Source organism: Varanus komodoensis, unplaced genomic scaffold (assembly GCF_004798865.1).
Source record: "Varanus komodoensis strain SLA01 unplaced genomic scaffold, ASM479886v1 scaffold28, whole genome shotgun sequence".
Lineage (NCBI taxonomy): Eukaryota > Metazoa > Chordata > Lepidosauria > Squamata > Varanidae > Varanus > Varanus komodoensis.
Window position 1 is genome coordinate 5,399,857 of NW_025335727.1, and position 14,958 is coordinate 5,414,814.

The 14,958-nt window shown below is 42.9% G+C and overlaps 1 long non-coding RNA gene across 1 annotated transcript; it reads left to right on the top strand.

Annotated features, from left to right (window-relative positions):
• Window positions 1-11,548: 11,548 nt before the first annotated feature.
• Window positions 11,549-14,427, top strand: LOC123025551. Its single transcript, XR_006415135.1, has 3 exons — window positions 11,549-11,893; window positions 12,549-12,652; window positions 14,310-14,427. It is a non-coding gene; the product is annotated as an uncharacterized LOC123025551 (long non-coding RNA).
• The last annotated feature ends 531 nt before the right edge of the window (window positions 14,428-14,958 follow it).

Here is a 14,958-nt window from a genome sequence, read left to right on the forward strand (position 1 = left end):
TAATAATAATAATAATAATAATAATAATAATAATAATAAAAGAAAGAATCACAACGCAAGTATGATCAAATCAAGACTGGCTTTGTAGAGAATGGGAGCTGCAAGAAACTCTGCATGCTCAATTACCATAATTAATTTTAGATATTCTCAGTGTATCTCTTCCATTTCCAAGTACAGAAGAAAGTCAAGCAAAATGCTTCGTTAAGAAATGGGCCAGCCAGTTTGCAGTGCTCCAGATTTCTTAGAGCTAAGATATAAAGCAGGGAATTAATTAAGAAATTAAGTGTCATTAATAAATGATGACAGTGTGGCTGCTACCACACAGGATTGCATTGTAAAGAAAGCCACACGCTACGGATGTTGATGCTGGAGAGGTACTTTTGAATAATGGCAAGTATGGAACATCTTCTGTCATTTGGTCCAGGAGTTGGGTCTGGAAGCTTAGTCTGCTTCCAACCCACCGGCAAGGCCTGTTCACAACAGCTTCTTACTCATCTTAGCTCTTGTCTGCTTCAGCTTCCTTCATCTACATGTGAAAGAAATAGGCCAATGTCTGGAATTACTCATACCAAAGCAATAGGAACACAACAGAACCAATGACATATGAAAAGACAGAGAAGTCTGCTAGTGTGTGGATGCTCATCAAGTGCCCAACTGGACCTACTTTTGACATTGGTCCTGAGGACACTGGCTGCATAGTTACTCCTTGAGGGTGTGACTTCTTTTCAGAAACAAAACAAATGTAAGAACAAGAACAAATAAGGAAGATAAATGTGGCTAAATGTGGGTACACATTACCCAAACTGCCTGAACTTTGGCAGGTCTGAGAGCGAGTAAGAGCGCTTCCAAACATCTGAACTGTCATGCTGTTTGGATAAAAAAGGGCAAAGGTACGGGCAGCAGAAGACAGGATGGGCCTCTACTGAAATCAATAGAAAAGTGAAGATAAAACTGAAGAAAATGGCTCTAAAAATGAAAAATGGAAAGATTTTTTTCCCCCTGTTGCACTCCCCAACTCAATCCATTCTTGGAAATGCAGGTCTAACAACATTCTGGCTAAATTATTTCCTACATGGGACAGCATCAAATTTACACTTACATTTCCAATACTGGGCACCCTTCCAGGAAATCTGGCATGCAATCAGAAGCTAGTTGCTCTTCTCCGACCATCCCACACCTTACAATATACCTGTGCTGTCTTCCTTTTCTCTTTGTTCTATATATAAATACAAGCATCAGCATGAAGAAAAGAAATCCACCAAAAAAATTAGCACTTTGATCTTTAATGCCCTTAAATAAAGCTGGTTCCACAGCAAAGGGGAGAAAATGCAAATTCACGGCTGACTGTTTATTCTGCAAATGAAAGACGAAGATAAGAAATTCCAAAAGGAAAACAGAAAATAAAACTGTTTGCCATGTAAATTAGTTTCATTAATATAGAAGATATTTCTCCAAACCAGTCGTTGGATCCACAGCAGCTGCATTCTCCTGCAGTGAAGTGCCCGGCTTTCTTTTGCAAACAGTGTTTTTTATTAAGGTGCTGGCAGCCATCATAATTGTTTATAAATGTAAATGCACAATAAAGAGAGCAGATATAAAGAATGTAAGATTTAATCCATTTTAATCTTGTTAAGGTGCAGGGCACGGAATATATAATTTTAATAGTCAAGCTTCCCTCATCTACCTGAAATGATGGTTAGGCATTTTTAGTGCATAATGTTTCCAATTTTTAGTGCTAATTAAATGGTCTTAACCTGCTAGTGTTTTATATGTAATATCTTAAATCACAATCCAGGATAAAAATGTAGTGTTTCTAGAAGATAGTAAAAGTTCCAAATAGCTAGAAATCAAATGTGAATCATTGTTCTAAACAGAATCTAAGGCACGTTCATTGCTTTGGTGTTTGTCCTCCAGTAGAAATAGCTGAGTAGAAAATAGGAATAGACTGCATAAATTTTGAAGTTGCATGGAGTTGGTGTGCAGGCTGTTTCCTGTTTCCCTGGGTAGGAACCCACCTGACAAGTAAAGGAATTCAGGTCTACCTTAGAAGATGTGTATAGCTCAAGTGGAATCCAGAAACATACGAAGAGGCACCATTGCAGATCTGTTTTGAAGACGTTTTTGGAAGCACACTTCCCTGTATCTTTGTACTTGGTCTGGATCTAATGGGATTGACTAGAGTCAATCGAAGAAGTATTTCAACAAATCAAGAAATATTCTGATTAGTCAGGGCTACAGCCAAGAGCTACATCATTTTGTTTCTTTACTCAAAAGTAAGCAAGGGGATCTAATCTTGATGGGCTTTTGCTTTTCCCTCCCTCAGCATTCTGGATCTGGAGCCACACCTGCAGTTTGGATCGCTGCTGTTTCAGCGCATCCTTTTAGCCATGCAGATTGCTGGCATGGGGATTTGCAGCAGAGAGATAAGGATTAAAAGGGCGCACCTGCCACTTTATCATCTTAGTCCAAAAGTGCCCTCTGCATTAACTTTTTTAAAGGTATACTCAGTCCAATCCAGACTTGCCACTCCAGCCCTTTTCCCAGAATAGAAAATGAATGCTGGCAAAGTTAAGCTAGGACTTCTAGTCTGCTGGATCTGTGCATCCATTCAAATTCAATCAAGGAAGCCAGAAATGCAAGGAGATTAAACAAAGAATGCTCAAAATAGACTAAGGACATAGCTCAGTCTCCCAGAAAAGCCATTCCGCTGTTCGTGTTGTCTTTGTGGGATCTTAGAATTAAGCTCTAGTTTTTCCTTTCATGATTCATTCGATTGAAGGGATGGGATGGGATTGTGGCATGCTTGTGGGAGAAAGGTTTTGCTTCCCAGAAAATGGTACTTGAGCCCTGGTTTAATCTGAGTCCCACACTGGTGGTGGGACAACCTCCTCCTCTGTTGCAGCTGACCATGCTGTGCAGTTTAAGGGAATCAAAGCAGATCTCATGATGTGCAAAAATGTGCTGCAGTTGCCTAGCCCTGAGATCTGTCGCCTGTGTGGGCTGCCGTTCTGCTCCCTGGGAATTTATTTATTTATTTGGGAGACTTCTATGCCGCCCCATTCGCCGAAGCCTTGGGGCGGCTCACAAACATAAATAAATAACATCCTATAAAACAATATAATTTAACAGTATAAATTAAGTCGCCCTGGCCAAAGAATAAAATAAATAAATAATATTAACAATTAAAATAGCATTTGAATAAAAAGGTCTTCGCCTGGCGCCGAAAAACAAATAACGACGGCGCCAGGTGGACCTCTCTGGAGAGCGCATTCCAGATTGGGCGCCACCGCAGAGAAAGCCCTCCTCCGAGTTGCCACCCTCCTAATTTCCTTCATGGAGGGCTCCTGGAGAAGGGCCTCTCCCACTGATCTGAAGGGGCGGGCAGGCATGTATGGACGTAAGCACTCCTTCAGGTAACCAGTGATGTCCTGGATAAACCGTCGTCTTGGCATCCCATCAGATACAGGTGAGAATTTTGTTCATTTGGAAAGAGAAGTATAAGAATTGGTCAAATTTCCTCACAAATGGCATGGGAAGAACTTGAAAGTTAAAAAAGAAAAAAAGCCCTCCATATGGGAGGAAGCAAATTGACTAATTGGCCTACCTAGAATGAGGGTGTTCAACACTTAGCTTTAATAGTCACGGTTTGAATCCATGTGTACATAGCCCCATTTTAGAAGCTGAATTAGGGTGGCCACCCCCTTTCCCCCTTTTGGATGCTAATCTTTTGGCAAAGCCATCACAGGTTCTTCTCTGTGCTTGAAATTGTTCCTATATAATTTGGATGGAGCAAATGGGTGAGAATTTGTCCAGCTTGGTCTTATTGATAAGAACTTATCAACACCTGCAAACATCATAAAAGGGGAAGAAAGAACTTGGGAGTTTTCTTTAAAGTTAATGTTAGAAAATGCAAAACTAACATCTTTTATTTTCTGCCATTTAACTACTACATAAGAGGTCAATAAAGGCTTCTTGTCACTGGAGGGACTGAAACTCCGTTTAAGTGAAAATATGTTGATGTTACTGAAAGCTGATACAGGCAACTTTACAACAGGGAATGTTTTGTGTGTTCTCAGTGTAGATCTTGCTCCTACTAATTGTAAATGCTTAAATATTAGTAGAATGTAATCCGTTGCATCATGAACCACAGGTCATGAACCATTTTTCTGGGAAGCTGAGAGTGGAATATCCCTGAGAGTGGACCCAATGACCTCATCAGAGGTTCATCAGAGGCTTTGAGGGACAGAGACTAAAGCTAAATTAGAGGGCTTTAATTCATCATCATTGGAACCTGAGACTTTAACTGACCAACAGGACAGAGCATGGGTGGAGACCATGGAACCAATGGCCCACAGTAGCAACTTAGCACCATCACAATGACATGGCCAAATGCCATACACCTGCCACTGATCTGAATACCCTCTGGAGAGAACACAGACACGTTTGGAAGCTGCCTTCATTTCAGAATGCTATCTTCCTGGCACTCAGCTTCGCCCAAGTCCTAAATACCTTTTGGAAGTGATGTGACACAATTTTGGCTGAACACAAAACTCCTTGGGCTCAAATGCGCCTATCTCTTTGTAACACCATGACCAAGGGATAGGATGGATTTGGGTAAAATAATCACTATTATGCTGTCATCCACACCAAGTTCTTGAAATGGGATAGTCATGTAAGCATGAGAGAATCAGCAAGACTTGAATTTTTAACACAAAGTTCACCTTGCTTAATTCCTATCTAAATTGCAACTGTCTGTCATTTGGAACAGGACGAGTATGAATCAGAGCTCATATTTTTAAAGCCCAAATGTATCCATTCCTCCATAGAAAGAAGCATGATTGTTTCACCCGCTGGAAATATGTGAACAAGAAGTGTGCCAAGAATGCACTCCTGTTCATATTTAGAGTGGTAAAGAAGGAAAGCTCTGGTGCTTAACAGATCAAAATGAAATTCTTGTACTACTCTACATGCATACACCATAAATATTTTTAAATGATATCTAATGCCAAAGAATTTGTATGGTTATAGCTTCCTTTCCCCTGTATATATTTGACTTGTGCTTCCCTGCAGGTGCAAGAAAAGAGAAAGCAGTCTAAGGGGAGAAATTCAAAAGAACGCCTTCAAAATCCCAAGAATGAACTTCCCCATTGACTTCCTCTTGGCGTCTTTGTCTCTTAACCAGTGACATTTGAAGCATAACATCTTGTTGAGTTCAACTGTTTCTTAGGAGTCCTTCAATCAACCTGCACACCTCTTCTGTCAGAGCTCTATTACTGATCAACGCAGGTTCAAGATTTTAAATTCAGCCTCTAGCTGGGAAGACCATGACAATGCTGTTCAATGGAAGTCTGTACTCTTCAAGTTGACAAGCGGCCCTTTTTAAAAACACGTCCAGAAATTCTAGCCGTCTCTCTAGATTTCTGGGGAAAGGACTAGAAATGACTTTCAAAGACTTTCCGCCTACTGCTCTTGCATCTTGGAATGGAGCATTGCATTGCACTGGAACATTGCAACTACAGTTAGGCAAGTCTTCTTCATCTTCAAATGAAATATTATTTTTATTTATTTAGTATATTCATATATCACCTGTTTCCCTTCATGGAGCTCAAGGTGGCTGACATAATTCTCCTCCTCCTCTCAGTCTTATCCTCACAACAATAACCCTTTGAGGTGGGTTGGGCTGAGCGTCTGACTGGTCCAAAGTCACTCAGTGAGCCCCAAGGCTGACTGGGGACCAAAGCCCAGGTATCCTGAGTTCCCATTCTGCCCTGCACCGGGCTTCATGCTGTCCCCACTACACTAATGCATCTGAAGCCTGCCTTAAAGGCACGGACTCATCTGAACCTTTTTTTAAGGCGATGTTGTCTAGACCTTCCATAATCTTTGTTGCGCTTCTTTGCTGCTCTTGTCCTTCTTGCTCAGAACATCCTAGGATGGTTCACTTGTATATTCTAGTCCATGGTATTAAATCTGTCAGTTTCTTAAGACTAGGGTTGGGATCCAGTTTTAGTCAAATGAAGATATGTGATCATGTCTGGCTACTTCTTCTTTGGTAAAAGTGCATGCTTTAAAACACGTGGGCTCAAACTAAGGCCCGCGGGACGGATTCGGCCCGCCGCGCCCGTTTAACCAGCGCACCCCTCAGGTTCTGCGCTCATCGGGTGCCCGCAGGCACGCACGGGCTCGCGGCTTGCTCGCAAGGAGGTCGTTTTGGACGCGATCGGAGCAAGTGAGCTCCCCGTGAGCAATCCGGTGCCTCACTGGGTGCGCGCCCGGTGGCTTCTTGCTCGCGAGGAGGTCATTTTGGACTAGCTTGGAGAACAGATCTCCTCGCGAGCAAGCCGGTGCCTCGCCCTGCGCGCGCCCCCCCCCCCCCCTCCCCCCCTCACCTCGTGTGCACGCGAGCCCCGCCCCCTCACCGGCCCGTGCCCCCACCCCGCCGGCACCGCCTCGGTGGCTCATACCCACCACTGGCGCCTGTCAACTGGCCCCCTTTAGAAACAGTTTGAGGACCCCTGCTTTAAAATGTGATCTGGTGCAATTTAGACACTGGGGGAACGTTCAGCTGTTTTACCAGAGATGGTTGTTGGGATTTATCTCCATGTGGGCTCCATCACTTGATTATGTATGCCAGCAACATTGTCCAACAACCATGTGATCTGCAAGTGATCAAGTGATGCCCCCAAAGAAAAAACTTTACTATATTAAAAATAAAAACAACTCTGGCTTTGATTAACCTAACAATATCTGCAAATTACAACCCTATCTCTTAAAGCCTGTAATTTATTCTTTGCATGTATATTTTATGCATCATAGATTATAAATGAGCAGGACTATATCTTTGTGTGGCAGAATGGTAGGTAAATGTCAGCAGATAAAGGCATTTCTTACATCAACAAAGCTGCCTGTGTTAAATGTGTGAGATAATTCAGACTGGAGGCTAGATTATGACAGATTATGATGAATCAACATGTTCCTCCAGTGCTGTCAATAAATGAGTATTGGAAGGCATGCCATTAAGATCTGATGGAAGGATGAATTCAGGAAGATTCCTGGTAGGGCTCACTTCAGAACAATTCAGGGAATGATAGATACTATTCCAGTCTGTCAGTCCCTGAAACTGAGGATTCTCCTCTATAAAGTAGGGCACATAAACAACACTGGGGTTTATTCTGCCTTGCATGTCACTCCTCTTAAAATGAATAGGTTGCTTTCTCACCCCAAAAGGTTCCTTAAAGTGGCATTCAGAAAAGAAACAGCACAATAAAGAACCGATCGATATTTTGCCAAGCTTTTAAGCAGACATGATTGTTATTGCTGTGGCATTTTATTTTTGCCATTTTTTCCTGCTGCTCTTTAGTTTTATTTATGTGTGTGTTTGTTCAATGTGTAGTCCATCTTTCCACCAAATGGTTTGCATGGTTGCATGGTATTTGCTGCTTGCAGTTTTATCTTAGATCTGCCTATGGGGCTTTTAAGCAGAAAGGCAATGTGCAATTGTTTAAATAAGTGAAGTCGCAAATGAATAAAAGCTCCAGGACTGTGGCATTTTAAGGAAATCCTATGGAGCATCGTGTGGGGGGGGGGGGATCTCAGAACCCATAAGATCTGTGGATCTCTAGGAATAGGGCTCAGCTAGGGATGTGTGAGGAATCTGCTGTATGAGTGGGGATCCATCAGATTTCCTGAACCCTGTCAGACTCCTTCCCTCCAAGCATGCTCAGGATTCCTCTTGTGCTTGGCCGGGTCTTCCTAAGTGAGCCAGAGGTCCATGGATGCTCACAGGTCCCTGGCTGCATAGCCAGTGACGTTCTTCCACATCAGCTGCCACCATGCAAAGGTAGCAAGACCTGGCACTGAGAGAAGGCACTGCTTGCACAGCCCTGCTTTCCTGGCTAGTCCCTCCCAATCGGCCTTCTTCAGCATCAGCTGCAGCTGCTCCTGGTGCAAAGAGAAGCACTGCTTGTGAAGTACATGGGGCTTGATTACCCACAAATGCTAGATGCACTTACTTGAATCTGTGCCACTGCAAAGAAGACCTGAGTCCAGGGAGCCAAGTCCAAGGCATTTGATGAATCCCGTGCCTGGATGGATTCCTCACACATCCCTAGCCATGAGTCCAAGTTTCTGGTGAGCATTTCCAGTGTTTGCATGGCCCTTGCCAGGAATCAAGTGCTGTGCAAGTGCTCTGGGAGCAGCATCCTTGTTCTGCTTCTCATGCAGCAGGGCAGAGCACAAAAGGAAGTCCACAAAGACCACAGGAATAGATTTTGCAGAGCTTTGATGCATCCCATCTATCTCAAGTTACAGTTTCTTCAGGTAGAGATTTCTGATAGAAAGGAGGAACCTGAGGGGATGAGGTGGGCAGAGAACTTGGAAGCTTCAAGGTTACCTAGCAAAGATTCTCAGGAAGGAGGTGAGCACCAGCCCACCTTGAAAAAGGAGAGACATTTCAGAGTATGGTGGGTTTGAGATTAAGGAAGAGTTCCTTGATTCTGTGAGGAGATGACAGGCAAATGGAACAATTAAGACATGTGCAACATTCCATCCATCTTATCCTCAAGGGGCAAGAGCCACCCTGAGGATAGAGTAAAAAGCTTTTCTGAAAGGGAGAGAAGGGATTAGGGAAGGCATGGACACATGCCTCTACTAAAACTCAAAGAGAATGCTCCTTTTATTTATGCTATTTATGCAAACAGTAGACTTAAAATTAAGGACTGTGCTTCTAAGTCCATCTAAATCTGCTACAGAAAGCAGGATAAGAGGTGGGGAGACCTTCTTATCATAGGAAGTCTCCTTTGTGGGAAGAGGGAGGGTTCATAGGCAAAGAGATGGGCCTCTTTGGGAGGTATCCTTTGTCTGCTTGAAGAATGGAGCTGTATCAATTCCAACTGGCACTCCGGCCTTCTTCCCTATCCCTCAGCAGCCCCAAATTTTTATGGTTGAAAATGGCCATCTAGAAAAAATGCAGGGCATGAGATGTGGCAACAGCAAACGCCAAGCCCATTGCACCCCACACCTTGCACTGGATACTCAGCAGCCTCCATGCTTGTAGGCTTACAAGCATCTTCCACAAGGAGGATAGGCTTGTGCCCCTAGGAGTTCTGTAGCTAGATTGTGGACAGAAGCTCCATAGGGCACCTGGAAGAGAAAGTGCAGTGTATTAGGAAACTAAAAGTTCACATCTTCAGGATCTGGATAGTTTCAATGAGATGTATTTAAGAGGTAGGGAAGCAAGGAAAAAGGTAACCATCTGTTTACTCGAAACTGTTGCACAGCCAATTTCTTCAGATGACTGTGCCAACAAGCTCAAAATGCTGGAAGGGTCTTCTGGGCATGATGCAGAATATTGTGTTTCCATGTTTGTGCATGTGAAGCCAATGAGCCCTGGTCCTTCTCCTTTATTTCATGATGAAATAATGATAATACCAAACCCACATTAAGTATTAGATCTTTGACCACTTTCCAGTGACTGCCCATAGCAAGCAAAGATTTCACGAAATGCATAAATCAGCCAAAGATATTAACAGCTACTTTGTATCAGATTCTTTATGAAAGCTCAACAGTTCATAGCTGCCTTTTCTCCTGCCTCTGCAAAGCAGGTGAGAATGGGTCTCCCTCAAAAGGCTGGGCTGTTGTCATTGCTATCAGCACTGCTAATGGGAACATTACCATTCTCATCACTAAAAGCCAGCTCATTATCTGATAAGGAAAACTTTCCTCACATGCATCTGGAAGCATTTGGTTTCTCCTTATTTACATTCCCTGTCGGCATCTTGGAGCCAGGCCTGCCAAAAATGGAATTGCATCTTTCTGTGAAAGGAAATTGCCACTCTGCTTGTTATGTGTGGTCATTATTAATTGCTTCCTTATCCAGCACGGTGCTGGGTATTGATATGCTGGGTGTTTTTAATTGTGAACCCGAAAGGATTTATTTCAAGAAAAAAATATTCTACATGATAATGAAATGCAAAAGGTCTGGGATGTGTTTCATTTCTGGTGAGAGATATACTGACTAGGTCTGTGCCTGGAGTTGCAAATAAAACCTAAATCAGTTTGTTGAAGAAACTGCTGGAGAGGCACATTTGGGCTATTTGCTTGGCTACTGAGTGCTCTGCAAAATCAGCCTGCTGACTGAGCAGATCTTTGGGGGAAGGTGTCCTTCATGACGGGTGGGCAGGAAGTAGAATCCCAGATCCTTTAGACTTCAACTCCCAGAATTCCTGACCATTGGTCATGTGGACAGGGGGTTCTGGGAGTTGAAGTCCAATACTTCTGGAGATCTGCCTTCTTCCTTCCTGTTCTTCACAAGAGAAGAGAAGTCAAAGCCATCATTGTCCCACCTATCACCCCCTTATCACTTTCCTGGTCTTCAAGATAATCTTCTGAGGTCATTCAAGGGGTTCATCATCCTGGGAAGGTAGAGCAGATGGCTACTGGGAAAAAGTCCTTTTTTCTGGTTTTATCCCTGCTGTGGAAGGCAGCCATGTATTGCCAACAAGAGGAAATGTTATCCTCTACGAAAAGGAGAAAAAATCTTGGAAAATTACATATGCTGTTTTATAGGTGCAGGTGCACATGTTGAAATCCACAATGTAAATAGAAATAAATAAATAAATAAATAAAAATAGTAAAAAAAACGGGGAAGACTTCTTTGATTGCCAGTGTGCCTGGTCCATCTGCTACTGATGGATTACTTTGAGCCCCCTTTCTTTCAGCTTAGGCTTATTTACATGTAAACTAGACTTGACTGGATCACCCTTCCAATAAAGGACACCAGCAAATTGATGGCATTCCTCTGTGGGCTGCAGCATCCTGCTTTTGCAGTTCCTTACCTTCCCCCCAGCAGATTTGTCTGGTAACCTTCCCTGGATCCCTGCTATGCTAGATAAAACACAAGGAGACCTCAACTCTAGTCCAGCATCTGCTTCCCAAACTGGCCAACTAGATGCCCATGGAAAGCCCAAAAGGAGAACACAGGTGCAACAGCACTCTTCTAGTCCTGTTTCCTCAAAGCTGTATTCTGAAGTGTGCTTTCCCTGAACCTGGAGATAATATATACTCAGAACAAGTAGCAGCAATTATTAGATTTATCCTACATGAATTTGAAGGGAAAAATATCTTTTTAAAGCCACCCAAATTGGTAGACATTAATACATCTTGTGTAAACCAAATTCCATAGTTTTACTGTGTGCAATGTGAAGAAGTTCTTCCTTTTACTTGTCCTGAATCTCCCACCATTCAGCTTCATGGGATAACTCTGGATTCTAGTATTTTGATAAGGAGAAAAACATTAGCAGAATCTGCCCATTTCTAGTATTTGTGGATGTCTCCCAGTGCTCTGCCCAGTCTTGCAAAGTGAGCTGAGCAGAAAGGAACTGCACAAACAGTTGCAGGAAGAAGCTTGTGCAACGACTGGCAACCCTTTCCTGTGCCAGGTGCAGCAGCACAAGGTGGGAATGGAAGAGGGACTGTGGTGGAGCTCTGTTCCTGGCGAGCCCTGCATGACTTCCAGCAGCATCTCTCTTCTGCACTGTGTGCAGCTGCCATTTGGGCTGCTGTACCTGACATGGAAGAGGGACCATACTGGCCCAACATGCTGGGCTTGCTTCCTGGTGAATGTTCTACAAATGCACCTGCAAAGAAACTTGAACTCAGGGCTGCTGCAAAGTGGACCAGAGTCTTGGGAGCCGAGACCATGGAGTCTGAGGAATTCCCTCACTCAAATGGATTGCTCCCATATTCCTAGGTCCAGTGAAGGAAGGCAAGATACTGGCTTCCATGGAATGGAGAGGTGGGACTGGTGGATGATCCCGATTTCTTGTCTTCTGCAATGTCAGCCTGGGCGCCAGGGACCTCTTGTGAAAGAAGCCCTCAACAGAGCTCTCCATAGGTTAGCTCTTCTTTATCACTGAAGCCACTGCCTTTCTGCTCACCCTCTCTATTTGGCCATGAGAAGGCAAGGTCACTGGATGCTGTTATTCTTTCTTCTTGCTCTTGTCTCCATGCTTAGGGGTTGGCAGAGGGACCCTCTGCTGTGGTGTGAGCCTCAGCAAGCACCCAGTTATGCCAGTCCCTGATACTGGCTCTGTTCCTACTCATGCTATAAACATGGCAACATGTTTGCCTCGTGACCTGTGATGCATTATTGTAACATTGGTGGTTACATCTATGCATTCTTGACCATATCCATTTCATGATGTCATTATAAAGGGCATAGAAGACAGTATTTTGGCTACAGGGTGATCAGTGGCAAAATTGTCTGAATTGGCCCCTAGGCTGCTCAGAGTTTCTGTTTTGGTCTTTGTCCCTTGTGAACTTGACACTGGCCGTCTCGTGAATCTTCTGATGAATTAAGCAGTTCCTTTAATGTGACACTGAATTGCTTAAACATTTCTCTCTTTCCAGCATTGTAGATGCGGCTATTTATTGCAATGAAATTAAACACAGAAGAAAGCAGTAATAAAATTCATTTTAAATAAAAGACTGTGCAGATGATTTGTGAATTAATTGAACAGTTAATTTCCCTTTTTGTTTAATCTCACTAGCTCACAATGTGCTATAATTGGACGACAATGTTCGCACACATATTTCTGAGCCTGGAGGGTTTTCCCCCACCTCTCCATGTCTGATGGCACATCAAGGAATACCGGTAAGGAAAAAGGCCAGTCGCTGGCAAAATTTATCTTCTATGTGTTGTGGAAATGCACATAAATAGGAATGTACAGGAGATACCCCCTTTGAGGAAAACGTCCATCTTTAAGTATTAGAAAACTAATTTTAAAACCTTGCTAAATCCAAGGTTGGACTGCTGAGCAATATTATGCCTAAGAACATTCCTTCTGAACTGCCTGGTGATTAAGAACATGGGGAACTATCCAGTCCAAATCCTGTTTCCCATAGTAGCCAACCAGAGTCTTCAAATTAATTAATTAGATGCATACCCTGCTACTCTCTTAAGAAAGCTGAAAAATAATAAAATACAGATAAAATGCAAAAATAATAGTCAAAGCAGAGAAACAAATTGAATAAGGAAGTAATCCTATGGCCTTCGGACACATGGGGGATATAGAGTCCTTCGGATTCCTGACTTGGAGGAGAAAGCAGAGTTTTGCTTGGAAATGCTGGAGAAAGCTTTCCAAGCTGGGGAATGGAGCTCAGAGCCTTCACCCTTTATGGCTGACAACCTGTGCAGAAAGAGCTATGCCAACTATTCACTGAAAACAGAAAAAGGGATCCTGGAGAGGGGTTAAAGGTTGTATTTTGGGGGTGTGGAGAAGAGGAGATTGGAGTGGTCAAGACCTAACCTGCACCCCAGTTAGAGAGTTGAAAAAGGCTGTACACAAAAATGCAGAGACAAGGTGCAGATGCTACAGTGCAGATCTTAAAAGCCCTTTACTTGCTCCCCTGTTAATGCCCTAACAGGAACAGGTTTCTAGATCTGATCAAATAAAAAACATAATATAATAAAATAAAATAATAAAAAAGCATATAGCTGCTAAGCACAGATTTAAAGTAGTACTTTATTCTATTGTGCGATGTTTTGATTCTAGGAAGTGCTCCTGGTGTGAAAGTCTTTTCTGGGAAAATTACTTGGCTTCTGCAAACACAAACAGAGCTTCTCTAATGGTTTAAATCCCATTTGGACTAGCACCAGAACATAGGCTTTTTGCCTATGTTTCTGGAATGCCCATGTGACCATGTGAAGATCATTCCAGGAACTGTTGCAGTCTGGAAGCCTGTCTGAAAAAAGCCCTGCCATGGGGGAAATAAAAGATCATCTGGGTGGTTTAATAATTACAAATAAATCAAATACGGCTCAGATACCTGGTGCACCTAAAATCAAGTGCAAAGCAGAAGAGCAAACCCTTTTCCAGCTCAAGGCCATATTCTATATTGGAGAAGCTCAGGGGTCTCCATTCCAGTGTGGATCAAAGACAAAAGGGGCTAGGTAGAGTCTAACAAAAAGTGCCACCATATTGTTGTGAGCTGTTCAGGCAACATCGACTTTTGGGTGATACAGAATGCCTAGCTAAATAATTTAGCTTGAAGCCTTTCCTGCCAATGGTATTGATAATTGCTTATAGGGAAACAACAAGGGTTTTGAACCCAAACATGCATCAAACTTGGTACAGTGTGCTTTTTAACTGTTGAGTCATTACCAATTAAAAGTCTCCATTTCTAGATATCTCTGATGTGCATAGCTTTTGGCTCCTCCACCAATTTGGTTATCACCTACCAGCATATGCTCATGGCCTATTTCCTCCTCTCCTACATCCGAGCCTTCCTTTTCATTTTCTTCCCCTTAGATGATTTCAGCTAAACTGGATGCTTACCCACTCCTGTTGGCTTTCTCCCAGGAGATTTTGCCCAAGGAAGAGACTATGTTGGCTTGAAAGTGTGCTTCTCATGAACTTTCAGTGGCAACGGTACAAAGGGAAACTTTTAAACCTGAAACATTGTCATGTGTTGTTATTTAAAGAATTGCTTTGTTCTACCTTCTTCTCCCCGTGGGAGTGAAAAGTCATTGTGGCTTTAACACTAAATATTTACTGGCAATTCAGTTGCTTAATTGTTGCTCATCCTGCTGTTTGCACAGGCAAATTTTCCATGTTGGATATTGAGGGAAGGAACAGCATCTTTTAAAGGAAAAAAAATGAAATAACAGCCAGATGGTTGCTTTGTTAGTTTTATTGAACACACCATAGGGGATATGAACAACAAATATTAAACAGAAATGCTAAATTAGACCCAAAAAACATGACCCTATTAAAGTTTGGAAATGCCATCATAGGAAGCTACGAAGCTGCCTTATACTGTGGGCCAAACTACACATCTCCTTTGCTGCCTGGTTCTGTTTTAGGTGCCAGGATGTTACTGCTTGGCAATCTTTTCCAGATTTTCCCTGTCCAGTTCCAAACCAAGCACGGCTGTGTAGGGGTTTTAACCCTTTGTGCT